At 38.3% G+C, this 15740-nt stretch overlaps 2 long non-coding RNA genes across 4 annotated transcripts in view; one reads left to right on the top strand and one right to left on the bottom strand.

Annotated features, from left to right (window-relative positions):
* The window catches only part of LOC137636313 (uncharacterized), a 175896-nt gene that overhangs the window by 67559 nt on the left and 92597 nt on the right, over positions 1-15740 (bottom strand). The gene's annotated exons all lie outside the window — the stretch shown is intronic.
* LOC137636316 (uncharacterized) lies at positions 555-9836 on the top strand. The gene is made up of 4 exons (XR_011043061.1): positions 555-682; positions 3325-3417; positions 4137-4260; positions 7890-9836. It is a non-coding gene; the product is annotated as an uncharacterized lncRNA (long non-coding RNA).

Below are 15740 nucleotides of genomic sequence, written 5' to 3'. Positions count from 1 at the left end.
TCCCTCTCAAGCAGACCCCTCAAGTGGGTCCCTCTCGAGCAGACCCCCCTCAAGCGGATCCCTCTCGAACAGACCCCCCCAAGCGGGTCCCTCTCGAGCAGACCCCTCAAGCGGGTCCCTCTCGAGCAGACCCCTCAAGCGGGTCCCTCTCGAGCAGACCCCTCAAATGGATCCCTCTCGAGCAGACCCCTCAAGCGGATCCCTCTCGAGCAGACCCCCCTCAAGTGGATCCCTCTCAAGCAGACCCCCTCAAGCGGATCTCTCTCGAGCAGGCCCCCCTCAAGCGGGTCCCTCTCGCTGATCCCTCTCGTGCAGACCCCACTCAAGCAGATCCCTCTCGAGCAGACCCCCCAAGCGGGCCCCTCTCGAGCAGACCCCTCAAGCGGATCCCTCTCGAGCAGACCCCCTCAAGCGGATACCTCTCGAGCAGACCCCGCTCAAGTGGATCCCTCTCGAGCAGACCCCTCAAGCAGGTCCCTCTCGAGCAGACCCCTCAAGCGGATTCCTCTCGAGCAGACCCCTCAAGCGGATCCCTCTCGAACAGACCCCGCTCAAGCGGATCCCTCTCGAGCAGACCCCTCTCGAGCAGACCCATCTCGAGCAGACCCCTCTCGAGTAGACCCCCCTCAAGCGGACATCCCCACAAGTTGACACCCACAATGGGACCACCATAGGCAACAAGGTAAGTCAGAAATCAACGAAGCACATCATCGTAGTTTCTAGATTTGTCCTTCCCCAAAGTTTTGAACATTAATTTGTTTATTTACAGGGACATTTTCTAGTACATTATAGTACTCAGTGCTTCATGGTGAGGGAAGTATTCATTTAGTATAAACACACTCTTTTTTTTTGCCCCATCATTTTGTTTTTCTTTTTGTCTAGTTGGAAAGATATTCCATAAACGTTAAGCACCAGTTCGATTAGGTTATCTTTATGTTTGTGTGATCACATTTTAGTGTCAGGTCATCATAAAGTACATTATAAAGATCACATAAAAATAGTTTTCATTGTAATCCAGGAGATTTTTAAGGGTCAAGTGCACTATAGCTATTTCGATGCACATTTCCAATGTGCAGGAATCATGAGAAGTTAAAATTACTCTTAAAACATGACCACCTTGAAATCAAAAGTAAAAACTAGATTATCCACAAATAATCAGCTGAGTGACTTACAGTATTTTTCAAAGACAATGTATATAAAAAAGTTGAGTATGGCTGCAATTCCTGGGCTATTAATTCTTGCTAATTCCTGGGCAAGTAGTTTATACTAATTCGCAATGGCCTTCGTCCCATCAATCTATTGTCTCTGGAGTACAGTAAACTGGAACTCCTTTTCATCCTGTGTTCCAGGTTATTCAGATTGTTACAGTCTTCAATTGAAGATGGCCATCAGCTAAACATTTTCCAAGTTATTTAATTTTATCCTAATCTTGTTTGTTTCGAGTAGATGGGGTTAGGAACGAAGTAGTGAGGGTGAGAACAGGTGTAAGAAATGAGTTAGCAGCTAGAGTGGATATGAATGTGTTGAGGTGGTTTGGCCATGTTGAGAGAATGGAAAATGGCTGTCTGCTAAAGAAGGTGATGAATGTAAGAGTTGATGGGAGAAGTACAAGAGGAAGGCCAAGGTTTGGGTGGATGGATGGAGAGAGTGAAGGAAGCTCTGGGTGATAGGAGGATAGATGTGAGAGAGGCAAGAGAGCGTGCTAGAAATAAGAATGAATGGCGAGCGATTGTGACGGAGTTCCGGTAGGCCCTGCTGCTTCCTCCGGTGCCGTGGATGACCACGGAGGTAGCAGCAGTAGGGGATTCTGCATTATGAAGCTTCGTCTGTGGTGGATAATGTGGGAGGGTGGGCTGTGCCACCCTAGCAGTACCAGCCGAACTCAGTTGAGTCCCTTGTCAGGCTGGGAGGAACGTGGATAGCAGACATCCCCTTTTTTGTTTCATTTGTTTGATGTCGGCTACCCCCCATAATTGGGGGAAGTGCCTTAGTATAAGTATGTATGTTGTTAGTCTGACTCTTGGTGACGTATGCAGTCTGTCATCGCAAGAATTTATACAGTTAGGACTTTTTTTACTTGTCTGACGAGGTTATGAGTGAGGTCAAGAGAGGCTCAACTATTCCATTATTAAAGAGTTTCTTTTCTGTACTTATCTGGATTTCCTATACTGGACCTCTTATTGAAAGTAAGTTAAACAGATTGAAGCTGGCTTTCAATTACTAATGATAAGGTTAAAGGTTTAGAGGTTGCTCATGAATGGCAAAAGCAATGAACAAGTTGTCCTAGATACAGACCATATATACATATAATCAGCATCCAAGCACCCTCTTCACCCAAGCTAGGACCAGGGAAGGCTAGGCAATGGCTGCTGATGACTCGCCAGGTAGACCTATAGGCTCCTTAGACCCTACATCCTTAGCTCGCAAGGATGGTGAGGTTGCAGACACTACAAAAAACTAAAGAGCTTTAGCAAGTCTGAGCAATTGGCTATCACAACCCTTTTCTTAAATCCTTCTGATTTCTCTTTTCAACCCCCTTCATTCTTCTTTAATTTCTCGCATCCTTTGTTTCACACATCTATTATTAATCCAGAAAACTTTATTTTCTCAACAAACGTAGAAACTTAAACACCCTCTAGATTCTTCAAATCCACAACTGAGGACTCGGAAGGGTTGGGAAATGGCGAGATGAAATATTAAGCACACTGGTCTTCAAATGTCCTTTTGAGTTCTCTTGCTTGAGGGTACACTCGGGCACACACTCTTATCTAATTACTCTTCCTCTTGTTTTGTTAAAGTTTGTATAGTTTATATAGGAAATATTTATTTAATTATTACTGTTCTCAAATTTTTTTTACTTTTTTTCCATTCCTCACTGGGCTATTTTCCCTGTTGGAACACCTGGGCTTATAGCATCCTGCTTTTCCTACTAGGGTTTTAGTTTAGGAAGTAATAATAATAATAAAAATAATAATAATAAAAAGTTTGTATAGTTTATATAGGAAATATTTATTTGATTATTACTGTTCTCAATTTTTTTTTACTTTTTTTCCATTCCTCACTGGGCTATTTTCCCTGTTGGACCACCTGGGCTTATAGCATCCTGCTTTTCCAACTAGGGTTGTAGCTTAGCAAGTAATAATAATAATAATAATAATAATAATAATAATGATAATAATAAAAGCATTGTCACTTTTGTCTATCCATTCACATCATGCTATTTGTCAAGACCCTTTGATTCTTTGCCTCCAAATGCTATTTTCGGTTTTATTCATTCTTGTTACGGAGAGATTACTCATTACTAATAACCTTGTTCTTTTCCAGGTCTCTGGCTGTTATTTCCAGTTCTCACAAGCCTGAAATCAATAGATTCTTCTATGATAATAGAATACGTTCTATTGTTCTATTGGACGAATGGTGAGTCTCTCTTTAATTCTTTTTAGAATTATCAACACTAAAGTTGATGTGATTTGAATACAGAATATCTGAAATATGATGAATACGAAATTAGTAATTTTCTTTAGTCTGTATTTTTGAAATTGATAAAAATTATTATTTTTAAACACCATAGTAGTCAAGATTATTATTCATTACATAATATAGAGAAATTTGTCGCAAAGACTTAACAAACAATTATGGAGGAAGTATATATAATTTGCCGTTCACTTAACCGTTTTACCCCAAAAGGACGTACTGGTACGTTTCACAAAACTCATCCCTTTATCCCCATGGACGTACCGGTACGTCCTTGAAAAAAATGCTATAAATAATTTTTTTTTCATATTTTTGATAATTTTTTTGAAAAAATTCAGGCATTTTCCAAGAAAATGAGACCAACCTGACCTCTCTATGACAAAAATTAAGGCTGTTAGAGCAATTTAGAAAATATATACTGCAAAATGTGCTGGGGAAAAAATAACCCCTTGGGGTTAAGGGTTGGAAATTTCCAAAGAGCCTGGGGGTAAAAGGGTTAAACAGTGTTCAGTATAGATTATTTGAACTATGACAGTGAAGCTTCAAAGGGCTGTTTATCAATTTGAATGCAATAGGACAACTTTGTTGAAGATCCTTAGAGGTTTGAAAAGTAGGACAATAGATTATAATATCCTTATTCTCATATGTTTCTATTCCCTCAGGTTGATCAAATATGAAAACGAAGTCAATAGATTAAATGGAAGAACTGTGAGGAATAGTTGAATCCATGTCATACATCAATGATGGTCTAAGCCAGTTTGCCATCTGGTTTCAGAGCTTCTAAAGGTAAGACATTGAACTTGGTAGAGTTGTTCTATTGATATGAGGTCAATGCAAGAAATTATAAAGACAGCTTATTTTTGATGGTATGAAATAGAATGTGGTCTTAAAACTTTTATTTCTTTGAAGCAAAGAATAAGAATACTGTTACACGGAACAGTATTTTGAAGCCTGATATAATGTGGGTCAAGTGGTTAACCCTTTTACCCCCAGGCTCTTTGGAAATTTCCAACTCTTAACCCCCAAGGGGTTATTTTTTTCCCTGCACATTTTGCAGTATATTTTCTTTAAATTGCTCTAACAGCCTTAATTTTTGTCATAGAGAGGTCAGGTTGGTCTCATTCTCTTGGAAAATGCCTGAATTTTCTCAAAAAATTATCAAAAATATGAAAAAAAAAAATTTATAGCATTTTTTTGCAAGGACGTACCGGTACGTCCATGGGGGTAAAGGGATGAGTTTTGTGAAACATACCAGTACGTCCTTTTGGGGTCAAGTGGTTAGTCTGCTATTAGGTGTAACGATGATATTGTTATCATTATTGCTTGCTAGACTACTACCCTAGTTGGAAAAGCGGAATGCTATAAGCCCAGGGGCTCCAACAGGAAAAATAGCCCAGTGAGGAAAGGAAACAAGGAAAAATAGAACATCTTACTAACAGTAACAACATTGAAATAAATATTTCTTATTTCTTAAACTATAAAAACAAGCAGAATGCTATAAGCCCAGGGGCTCCAACAGGAAAAATAGCCCAGTGAGGAAAGGAAACAAGGAAAAAATAAAATATCTTACAAACAGTAACAACATTGAAATAAATATTTCTTATTTCTTAAACTATAAAAACTTTAACAAAACCAGAGGAAGAGAAATAAGATAGAATAGTGTGCCAGAGTGTAGCTTCAATCAAGAGAACTCAAACCGAAGACAGTGGAAGACCAAGGTACAGAGGTTATGGTACTACCCAAGACTAGAGAACAATGGTTTTATTTTGGAGTGTCCTAGAAGAGCGGCTGACCATAGCTAAAGAGTCTCTTCTACCCTTACTAAGAAAAAGTAGCCACTGAACAATTACAGTGGAGTAGTTAACTCCTTGGGCTAAGAAGAATTGTTTGATAATCAGTGTTGTCAGGTGTATGAGGACAGAGGAGAATCTGTAAAGAATAGGCCAGACTATTCGGTGTGTGTGTAGGCAAAGGGAAAGTGAACCGTAACCAGAAAGAAGAATCCAATGTAGTACTGCCTGGCCAGTCAAAGGACCCCATAACTCTCTAGCTGTAGTATCACAACGGGCGGCTGGTGCCCTAGCCAACCTACTACCTCAGAAATAAAGAACAGAATACTTCTGAAATAAAACTAAAATATTGAAGGTGCCGTTGATAGGAAAGCTTCAATATAAAGTACACTTCACCAAGGTGAGAAGTGACAGTTTGTTGAAGCTCGTGTTAGAACCGAATGGACTGACGATTTAGTTCTTTGCAATCCGGAAATATTGATATTTGTTTTATAGTCGTCTTCAGCTTTCATTCATGTTTAGATGTGGTATAACCAGAAGTGGATAATGTGAGAGGGTAGGCTGTGCCACCCTAGCAGTACCAGCCAAACTCGGTTGAGTCCCTTGTCAGGCTGGGAGGAATGTAGAGAGGAGACGTCCCCTTTTTTGTTTCATTTGTTTGATGTCGGCTACCCCCCAAAATTGGGGGAAGTACATACATACATATACCAAGGCACTTCCCCCAATTTTGGGGGGTAGCCGACATCAACAAATGAAACAAAAACAAAAAGAGGACCTCTACTCTCTACGTTCCTCCAGCCTAACAAGGGACTCAAATTGGGGGAAGGGCCTTGGTCTATGTATGTATAATCAGAAGTTACATCCTTTATCAACGTAATTTTTCTTTGATTCTCTTTCAAGATTCCGTCTATTAGAAGTATGGAATCAAATAGCATTTAGCTAACGAAACAATCTAATGTGGGATTTTTGCCTCGATTTTTCGTTTTCATTACAAAGTTAATTTATAGCATTTAATACATACATACATACATATACCAAAGGCACTTCCCCCAATTTTGGGGGGTAGCCGACATCAACAATGAAACAAAACAAAAAAGGGGACCTCTACTCTCTACGTTCCTCCAGCATTTAATGCAATCATCAATTTTGTTAAGGAAAATGAAAGTAACTGCTAACGACACTAATAGTTCAAGATAAGCTTTTGCATGGTGCAATATAGGAGGAATTGATCAAAACTATGAATTATATAGGGTTAACCCCATATCGAGAAACCTTTTGCATAGATTAACGTTGCAAGTCAATTTAGTCTTCCAAGAATTTGCAACTTTGAACCCCACAAATGACTTATTGTGCTATAGATGTTGCCTTTTTATCTTGATTGGAATTTTTTTTATCCAATCCAATTGAGCTAGACTATATTTTAAGAATCAAAAGCTAGCAGCAGTAGGGGACTCAGCAGTATGAAGCTTCATCTGTGGTGGAAATGTGGGAGGTTGGGCTGTGGCACCCTAGCAGTACCAGCTGAACTCGGCTGAGTCCCTGGTTAGGCTGGGAGGAACGTAGAGAGTAGAGGTCCCCTTTTTTGTTTTGTTTCTTGTTGATGTCGGCTACCCCCCAAAATTGGGGGAAGTGCCTTTGGTATATGGATGGAAAAGCTTCCTTATAGATACATGTTTGTCGTGAATTTGAAAATCCCATAGATGATAAAATTCTTTGAGAACTTACATACATACATATACCAAGGCACTTCCCCCAATTTTGGGGGGTAGCTGACATGAACAAATGAAACAAAACAAAAAAGGGGACCTCTACTCTCTACGTTCCTCCCAGCCTGACAAGGGACTCGACCAAGTTCAGCTGGTACTGCTAGGGTGCCACAGCCCAACCTCCCACATTTCCACCACAGATGAAGCTTCATAATGCTGAATCCCCTACTGCTGCTACCTCCGCAGTCATCTAAGGCACTGGAGGAAGCAGCAGGGCCTACCGGAACTGCGTCACAATCGCTCGCCATTCATTCCTATTTCTAGCACGCTCTCTTGCCTCTCTCACATCTATCCTCCTATCACTCAGAACTTAAGGTAAAGGTATACTGTAGTAGCAAAAATGAACGCAGGGCATTATTAGCAAGGGGAGAATTCTGCGTATCGTCACCTTCATAAACTAACTGCCTAAGTCATTTTCTCCACTTGTTGGGAAATAAAAAAAACCTTCTCATTTCCTAATTCTTTATATCATTGTATTGAGCTTCAATTAACAAATTCTAATTTACAAATTCCACTGCTGAGAATTTGTGAATTGAAAATCAAGACAATGATATGAAGTATTAGGAAATTAGAAGGTTTTTTTTTGAGTTCCCAACAAGTGGAGAAAATGACTTAGGTAAATTAGTTTATGAGGGTGTCGATATGTAAAATGTTTAAATGATTGCGTGCACAGTTACAGTAGCGGACTAATTAACAGTACGGGTTACAATATGCCACTTTTTTTTTGCTGTTTTTAGTGATAGGAACATAAATATAAGAAGTTTGAGTCCTTGTTGTACCTCGTTATCCATGTTTAGAAATACCAAAGGATTTTAACGTGTACAGTATGACAGTATTAACTGATTTCATGTTATTTCAGAAAATCTGCTGCCGTGAGTGAAATCTGAAAGTAGCCCAGAGAATCGTCTCAATTGAAAACTCTTCGAGAGGAGGCCGAGTGTTCTCAGCGGGACGTGGCCAGTCGGGTATCAGTTCCGAAACCGATTCAAAGGTTTAAGTTGACAGATGATTGCCGAGATGGGAAAGAGAAGTACCTCGCTTCCCTTGTGCTCTTCCAGATGCAGATCCGTTTTCTATGTCACTGTTAAAGGATGTTTTGTCCCTTTCATATGTGAAAGTAAACTTATGCACAGAAGTCCAAGGGGGTGGTAGGGTTACTCCTGAGGGAGGCTTGAGCTCATGTTTTCACTCATGTCTATGAATTGGTACTTGAACAATGTTATGTATTGTATTATGTAATGTGTAGTAGAATGTGTAATGTCAAATGTAATTGCCAAAAAATCACATTCTTCTATGAATGAACAAGGAAACCTTACTTTGGCATAAGCATATTTCGGCTGCTTTCAGTTTTTGTGATGTTTAATACTGGATGTGTTGGTATAGAGAATGTACAATTTTTGTTCAAGCTTATAGAAAACCCTAGATTTTTCAATTTAATTTTGAAAATTTTTTTTAAAGCGAGATGTTTTTTGTGATGGCTAAATTTTAATTCCAATATTTTGAACTGGCTAATTTCATGTAAATTTCGTGGTGTGTTATGTAGGAAATTGAACTCGTAGAGCATTTTTTTACAATGAGCTGGACTTGTCATTTTTCATTTTAATTTGATTGACTATCACGTTGACTTTTTCATTGTTTACATGAAAATTTGTTTTACAAATTTAAATCCTGCCAGATGTCTTTAAAGGTAAAAACTTGAAATAGTTTAAGATCAATTAAATCAATAGTTATTCCTTTGGTTGAGTGTATGGGAATACTTTTATTACATGTATGACACATGCTGCCCCTTCGAAAGGTGGTACCAGCTTGGGGCTTAAATAGCTTTTCGTCTTGAGTTCGACATTCATATCCTGTACCTGAAATAGAGGGATAAATACTGCTGTGGTCATTTTTTAAGTCTGTGGGGAAAGCCTTACAAATTTATAACATTGTCATATACTAGAAAGATACTGTTAAGTGAATTTTTATTCAAGATAATCAGTCTAGGTTGAACATATACCAAGGCACTTCCCCCAATTTTGGGGGGTAGCCGACATCAACAAATGAAACAAAACAAAAAAGGGGACCTCTACTCTCTACGTTCCTCCCAGCCTGACAAGGGACTCAACCAAGTTCAGCTGGTACTGCTAGGGTGCCACAGCTCACCCTACAGTATGGCTCTGAGAAATGTCTAAGACTTCACTGAAAAAAGTCTGATTTTTTGGAATAAAAACTATCTTGTTCTTTTAATTGCTATGAGAAATTTGACCTAACTTTTCAGATGCATTTGTAGCCGAAGTCTTAATTGACATAGAAGCGTCTTGAATTGTCTGGCAAAACTTAGAATCAATAGAGAAGTTATTTAACTACTTTACTTTTCAAATGTACATAATTTTTTATTGTCAATATTTCTTAGGTAATGAAACAAAATGATAGTGAACTGAATACTGCATATATGTCCCGGATGTAAATTGGTAAAGCATTGGTGCTACTATTTGAAGGAATTTCATATCTAGGAGCATGATTCAGGATTTTATATTTCTCAGCTTTATAGATGTCTAGATGATGAGATTATTGTAGCCATTTCATTGCAGCAAAGATAAGGTTTTCATGGTCAATCTGTGACATCGTAACTTAAGAATGCATTGATAATGAATTTGAATAGCATTATATATCTTTGATAACTTTAAGGCCAGGATAAAATTCTATTGGTTTTACATTGAATAGGTTTCCTTTTTGCAAAATAATGCACCTCTTAAGATATCAATGGATTTTTAGAGGTTTTCGAAGCAATGATCTGCAGTTTTATATAGACTCAATGTGTATATATGTGGTAAATACAGAGGGGCCTTTTAAGATATCTAGTTTAAGGTTCATTTTGTCTATTATACATACATACATATACCAAGGCACTTCCCCCAATTTTGGGGGGTAGCCGACATCAACAAATGAAAAAAAAAAAAAAAAAGGGGGGACCTCTACTCTCTACATTCCTCCCAGCCTGACAAGGGACTCAACCGAGTTCAGCTGGTACTGCTAGGGGTGCCACAGCCCACCCTCCCCCGTTATCCACCACAGATGAAGCTTCATAATGCTGAATCCCCTACTGCTGCTACCTCTGTGGTCATCTAAGGCATCGGAGGAAGCAGCAGGTCCTACCGGAACTGCGTCGCAATCGCTCGCCATTCATTCCTATTTCTAGCACGCTCTCTTGCCTCTCTCACATCTATCCTCCTATCACCCAGAGCTTTCTTCACTCCATCCATCCACCCATTATATGATAGTCTATTATATGATAGTATTATTGTCTCAATGTCTTCATTCCTGATGCGTTGAAATGCAGTCATTTTACACACCAGTAGATAGTAGTTTTGGTTTGGCATTTCAGTGTTAAGGAGATATTGGGATTCATCTGCTCATATTTGATCATAGTTAGATTTTGTTTGCTGGAAGTCATGATTATCTCTAACTTGCGACTTTTAGCTGTAAATCGTGATAGTATTTTACTTGGTTTAAGAAGTATTGGATTCATATAAGGTGTTTGTTCTTGGTTTAATAGTTTTGGAGAAATATTTAGTTCATGACAGAAGCAAGGAAATCTGAAAGAACCAAATGGTGGAGTTTGGACGATAGGAAGAGTTTGTTAATGATACTTCGCTTCCAGTTATTATACAACACCATTTGTTATCAGGATATTAGATGATAATAATAATACTTATAGTCTATTTCTTTTAGCGAGGCAGATTTGCACAGACTCGCAACGGTGCCCTTTTAGCTCGGAAAAGTTTCCTGATCGCTGATTGGTTAGAATTATCTTGTCCAACCAATCGGCGACTAGGAAACTTTTCCGAGCTAAAAGGGCACCGCTGCGAGTCGGTGCAAATCTGCCTCGCTAAAAGAAATTGACTATATTATTCAATACGCAATGTAACTGTGGTTTTTAGTTTTCATATTCTAATTCCTAACATCAGAAATTGACATTTAGTGCTTCTATGTTTCAAACATCAAGGTTTGAAATTTATGTAAGTTTGATATTAGGTTTAAGGTTCCATTTGTTTCAAATGAATTAGGCCCTAATCTTGTCTTCTACATGAGGATAGGTTCAGGATGTATAATTTTCAATGTTATCTAACTGCTTGCTAAAATATTTCCAGATTAGAAATTTAGTTTAGGAAGTTGGGCGCTCAAAAAAAGGGATTTTGACAAAGGAAAAATCTATTTCTGGGCGAGGGACCTGTGTCGCTCCATGAAATGCTCCTTAAAGCACCATTTCAAAGGTATAGATACAGTGAACCCTCGTTTATCGCGGTAGATAGGTTCCAGACCCGGCCGCGATAGGTGAAAATCCGCGAAGTAGTGACACCATATTTACCTATTTATTCAACATGTATATTCAGACTTTTAAAACCTTCCCTTGTACGTAGTACTGTTAACAAACTACCCTTTAATGTACAGAACACTTAATGCATGTACTAACGTACCCTAAACTAAAACAGGCACAAATATTAAGGGCGACTTTATATCATGCGTTTCCTAAACACGCCAAAAAGCACGATGAAAAATGGCAACCAATGTTTTGTTTACGTTTATCTCTGATTATAATGAAGAAACAAACGCATTTACACATCTATGTATAGGTTAGTTTCTGCATCGATTATATTGATTATTCAGTACAGTATGTTGATTTGGTTATTACTAATGTTTTACTTAATTTTTCTTAGGACTTCCAAATGAAATGTTTTTCTTTATGACGCCGCCTGAAACGACGACGTCATAAAGTACGCTCAGTAAACAAACTAAGGAATTTAACGCGCATGATGAAAGTGATAAATAATGATATTACAGTAAAAGCTTTAATGAAATATGTTATTACAAATATTATTTACCCTATCTATATAAAATCATACATACGTAGCAAAGCAGGAAAACAATCTACGAGAGAGAGAGAGAGAGAGAGAGAGAGAGAGAGAGAGAGAGAGAGAGAGAGAGAGAGAGAGTTGTTTTACATACGTAAATGTAAATTTGAAAAAAAAATAGCCCCATTTCATATAAAATAGATTACAAATATTTTACTTTATCATATTACAGTAGTCTGTATAATACTGTAAAGTTCAGTACAGTATGTTGTTGTTAAAGTCGTGGCGATGAAATTCTCACGAAACAAAAACACGCCATTTGAGTACAACAGCTGATTCTCTCTCTCTCTCTCTCTCTCTCTCTCTCTCTCTCTCTCTCTCTCTCTCTCTCTCTCTCTCTCTCTCTCTCTTCGTGTTATACAATACTGTACTTACATTTAGATGAAGAAACTAAAATTAGTTTTCTTAGTGTCAGTTAAATACGAAACGAAATAATTAGGCCGAGTCTACATCCATTTCAATCATAGCTAAAAATACGGCATCCGATTTCATCAGCAAACCACTAATTTTTGGGAAATATCATTTTATTCTAGAAAATTGCCACTCTTTAAATAGTTAATTGCACATTAAGAAAGCGTGTACTTTTGTTTTTAAATTTCGGGTTTGTTTTAAAAATCGAGTATTGTTGACTTCTTTTTTTTTTTTACTTTTGGCTGTGATTAGATCAGCTGTCATCTAGCTGCCGCTCTTGAGTGTGTACGAATACACTAACAAAGTATCATTTATACCATTTCTTAACTTATTCAAACCGTCTACACTATACAGTTGATATTACATAAGCACCAATGTGTTATAACCTATCAAATTTTTTTGTTTATTACATTTAAACCCCCCCCCTCTCTCTCTCTCTTTCTCTCTCTCTCTCTCTCTCTCTCTCTCTCTCTCTCTCTCTCTCTCTCTCTCTCTCTCTCTCTCTCTCTCTCTCTCTGTGGGCTACTTTTCACTACCTCCCATTCCTTACCTCTCTCTATCTCTCTAACAAATCTTTGTTGCTCCTCAAAGTTTCATTTATATTGAAAATCAATCACGATTCAATTTTCCTTACTTTCTCCAATCTCGCACCATCGGTCACATCGCGGTATTTTTGATATTTCTGGAAAATCCGCGATATATGTATATACATGGGTTATGAAAAAAATCCGCGAAGTGGTGAATCCGCGATGGTCGAACCGCGAATTAGCGAGGGTTCACTGTACTGCTAAATATACCAGAGGAAAAAGTTGCATGAAATGCTAGGAAAATATCCAGCTCGCTCACCCCTAAAGGGTGTCAGTATTAAAACTGGGGCGAGTGATACCACTACCAGAGGTCCCTTTCCAATTAGACTTCTCCCTCCTCAAAATCCTCCATTACTACGAGGTGTCGTTCAAGTGAAAGAGGTTTGCTTTTCTTCAAGTTTTAGTTCTTGAGCAATTGAATCTGTCTTTTGGTCTGCTTAAAGTTTGTTTCCTGCGCAGATTTTAATCTTGGAAAGTCTTATCTGTTTATGATTCCTTTGGCTTCATAAATTAAAATAGATTTTGGTACTTACAGATAAGCAAAGTGTTTTACCTGATTTCATTTTTCCATCAGAATATTGATTCAGGATTCAAGCATTCAATTTTGTTTAAATTTTAATTATATAAGTTTTGGCAACATCTGATATGTGACCTGCAATTTTTAACTTTTCAGATCAGAAAACTTTAAAATGTTATCTTTTCCTTTTTCAGCAAATCTTTGTTCTAGACCAACTAAGCCCAAGTTTAGTTTGATTTAAAAATAGTTTTTTTCTTTAATAGATTCCGTTCTAAGAACGTCTATTAGTTTGTGATACTTTCGTCTTCAGAAAACTAAGATAAATTGTGGTACTAGTGTATGTAGAAATGGTTTTACTCGTCATTTTCACTTTGGAAACTATGGTTTTATGATTCAAGATTCATCGTTTTCAATGTTTGTTCAACTTTCAGGGAAAAAAGTTTGTAGCTTAGCCTATGTAAACTTGTATTCTTTTGTAAGAATTTGGGAATTCAGAAAACATATCTTGTTTACTGTTTGCTATTTGTCAAGTCTTGTTCTAGAACAATTGAAAGTGTCTTTTAGTCTTAATTCAGAAAGTAATTTTTGTTCTAGAACAATTGAACGTGTCTTTTAATCATAATTCAGAAAGTAATTTTTGTTCTAGAACAATTGAACGTGTCTTTTAGTCTTAATTCAGAAAGTAATTTGTACTTTACAAATTTGGTCTTAGAAAGTCTATTCTTTGGTACTTGAGGTCATCGTATAATCGTACCAGTTTCGAACCCACAGGATGGCGTTGTCGTTTGTTTCTCTGAGGTCTTGATCTGATCAAGGAGAGTCCAGTGGATACCCTTGTAGGATGTTTTCCATTGTAGTGTTGCCCCACTTGGGCATTGAAGGTTGGTGGGTGATCTCCATTTGTGGCTGTTATCTTTAGTTTTGCCCACTTTTACCCTTTGTTTAGGGTTACTCGATTGTTCTTGGTCAGGGTGTTTGGGCAGCGCTCCATCGGATGGCCATTGGTCTCTTTTCAGCCACTTTTCTAGCTTGTGAGCAGCTGCCCTGATTGGATCTAGTCCATCCACTGTTATGAAGCTTTTTGTTATTATTATCACTAGCTTAGTGGGATTTCAGTCCGCCCTGCTTCCCGATAATTGTGGAGTGGATCCCGGAGATCATTAATTTTATTCTTTTCAGTTTTTGCTAGCGTTTCTCGTATATTGAGTGGCGGGATACCTGGTACTGTGTATAAAGATGCTAGAGGGGTTGATTTTTAAGGTGCCAGTAATATGACATGTCTTATTTAGCTTTGGATCTACCTTATAGGCATGGCATGAGCTTGCCCACACTGGTGCACAGTACTCTGCAGTAGAGTAACAAAATGCCAGGGCTGTTTGTCTGCCTCAGGGTCTGTTCGTCAGCTGGTGTTGGCGGGTTTACTGAGGAGTTTGTTCGTAGTTGCTACTTTACTTGCATTTGTTTGTATTTTCTTTAAAGGAGAGTGTTGTGTCAGGAGTGACACCTAAGTAGACGGAGTAGGGAGGATTTTCCAGTTTTGTTACCCAATTTGATCTTTAATTTCCTTTTTGCTTGGCGATTGATCACGTGGAAGGCACGCACCTGTGTTTTGCTTGGATTGGCATTGAGGTGCCACTTTTTGTAGGAGGAGAGGGTAGTCAGTGTTTTTGACATAATTTCTTCGATGGTAGTAAAGGAGTCCGATTGACTAAAAATGCACAGGTTGTCTGCATATATGTACCTGCGGATGCTTTGGTACTTAGGCTGGTCATATGTATAGATTTTAAATTGTGTTGGTGCCAGCACTGACTGTTGTGGAAGGCCGTTGTTATGTATCTTCCATCTGCTTTTCCTGTTATCTATTTCTACAAAATATTGCTGATTGGAAAGTAATAATTCAGCGATGTGGACTATGCTGGTATTTCCTACAGTTGGGCCACATTCAGAACGATTGTTCTATAGTTTACAGTAACATATGCTGTTTAACCCTATTACCCCCAGGCTCTTTGGAAATTTCCAACCCTTAACCCCCAGGGGGTTATTTTTTTCCCAGCACATTTTGCAGTATATTTTTTTTTAAATTGCTCTAACAGCCTTAATTTTTGTCATAGAGATGTCAGGTTGGTCTCATTCTCTTGGAAAATGCCTGAATTTTCTCAAAAAATTATCAAAAATATGAAAAAAAGGGATGGCTTTTGTGAAACGTACCAGTACGTCCTTTGGGGGTAAAAGGGTTAATGCGTATCCTGTACAACTTACACGAACGAATGATCTTAGCCCATATCCAACCAACTACCGAA

The sequence above is a fragment of the Palaemon carinicauda genome, unplaced genomic scaffold (assembly GCF_036898095.1).
Source record: "Palaemon carinicauda isolate YSFRI2023 unplaced genomic scaffold, ASM3689809v2 scaffold27, whole genome shotgun sequence".
Classification (NCBI taxonomy): domain Eukaryota; kingdom Metazoa; phylum Arthropoda; class Malacostraca; order Decapoda; family Palaemonidae; genus Palaemon; species Palaemon carinicauda.
This window is presented reverse-complemented; position numbering and strand designations above follow the sequence as displayed.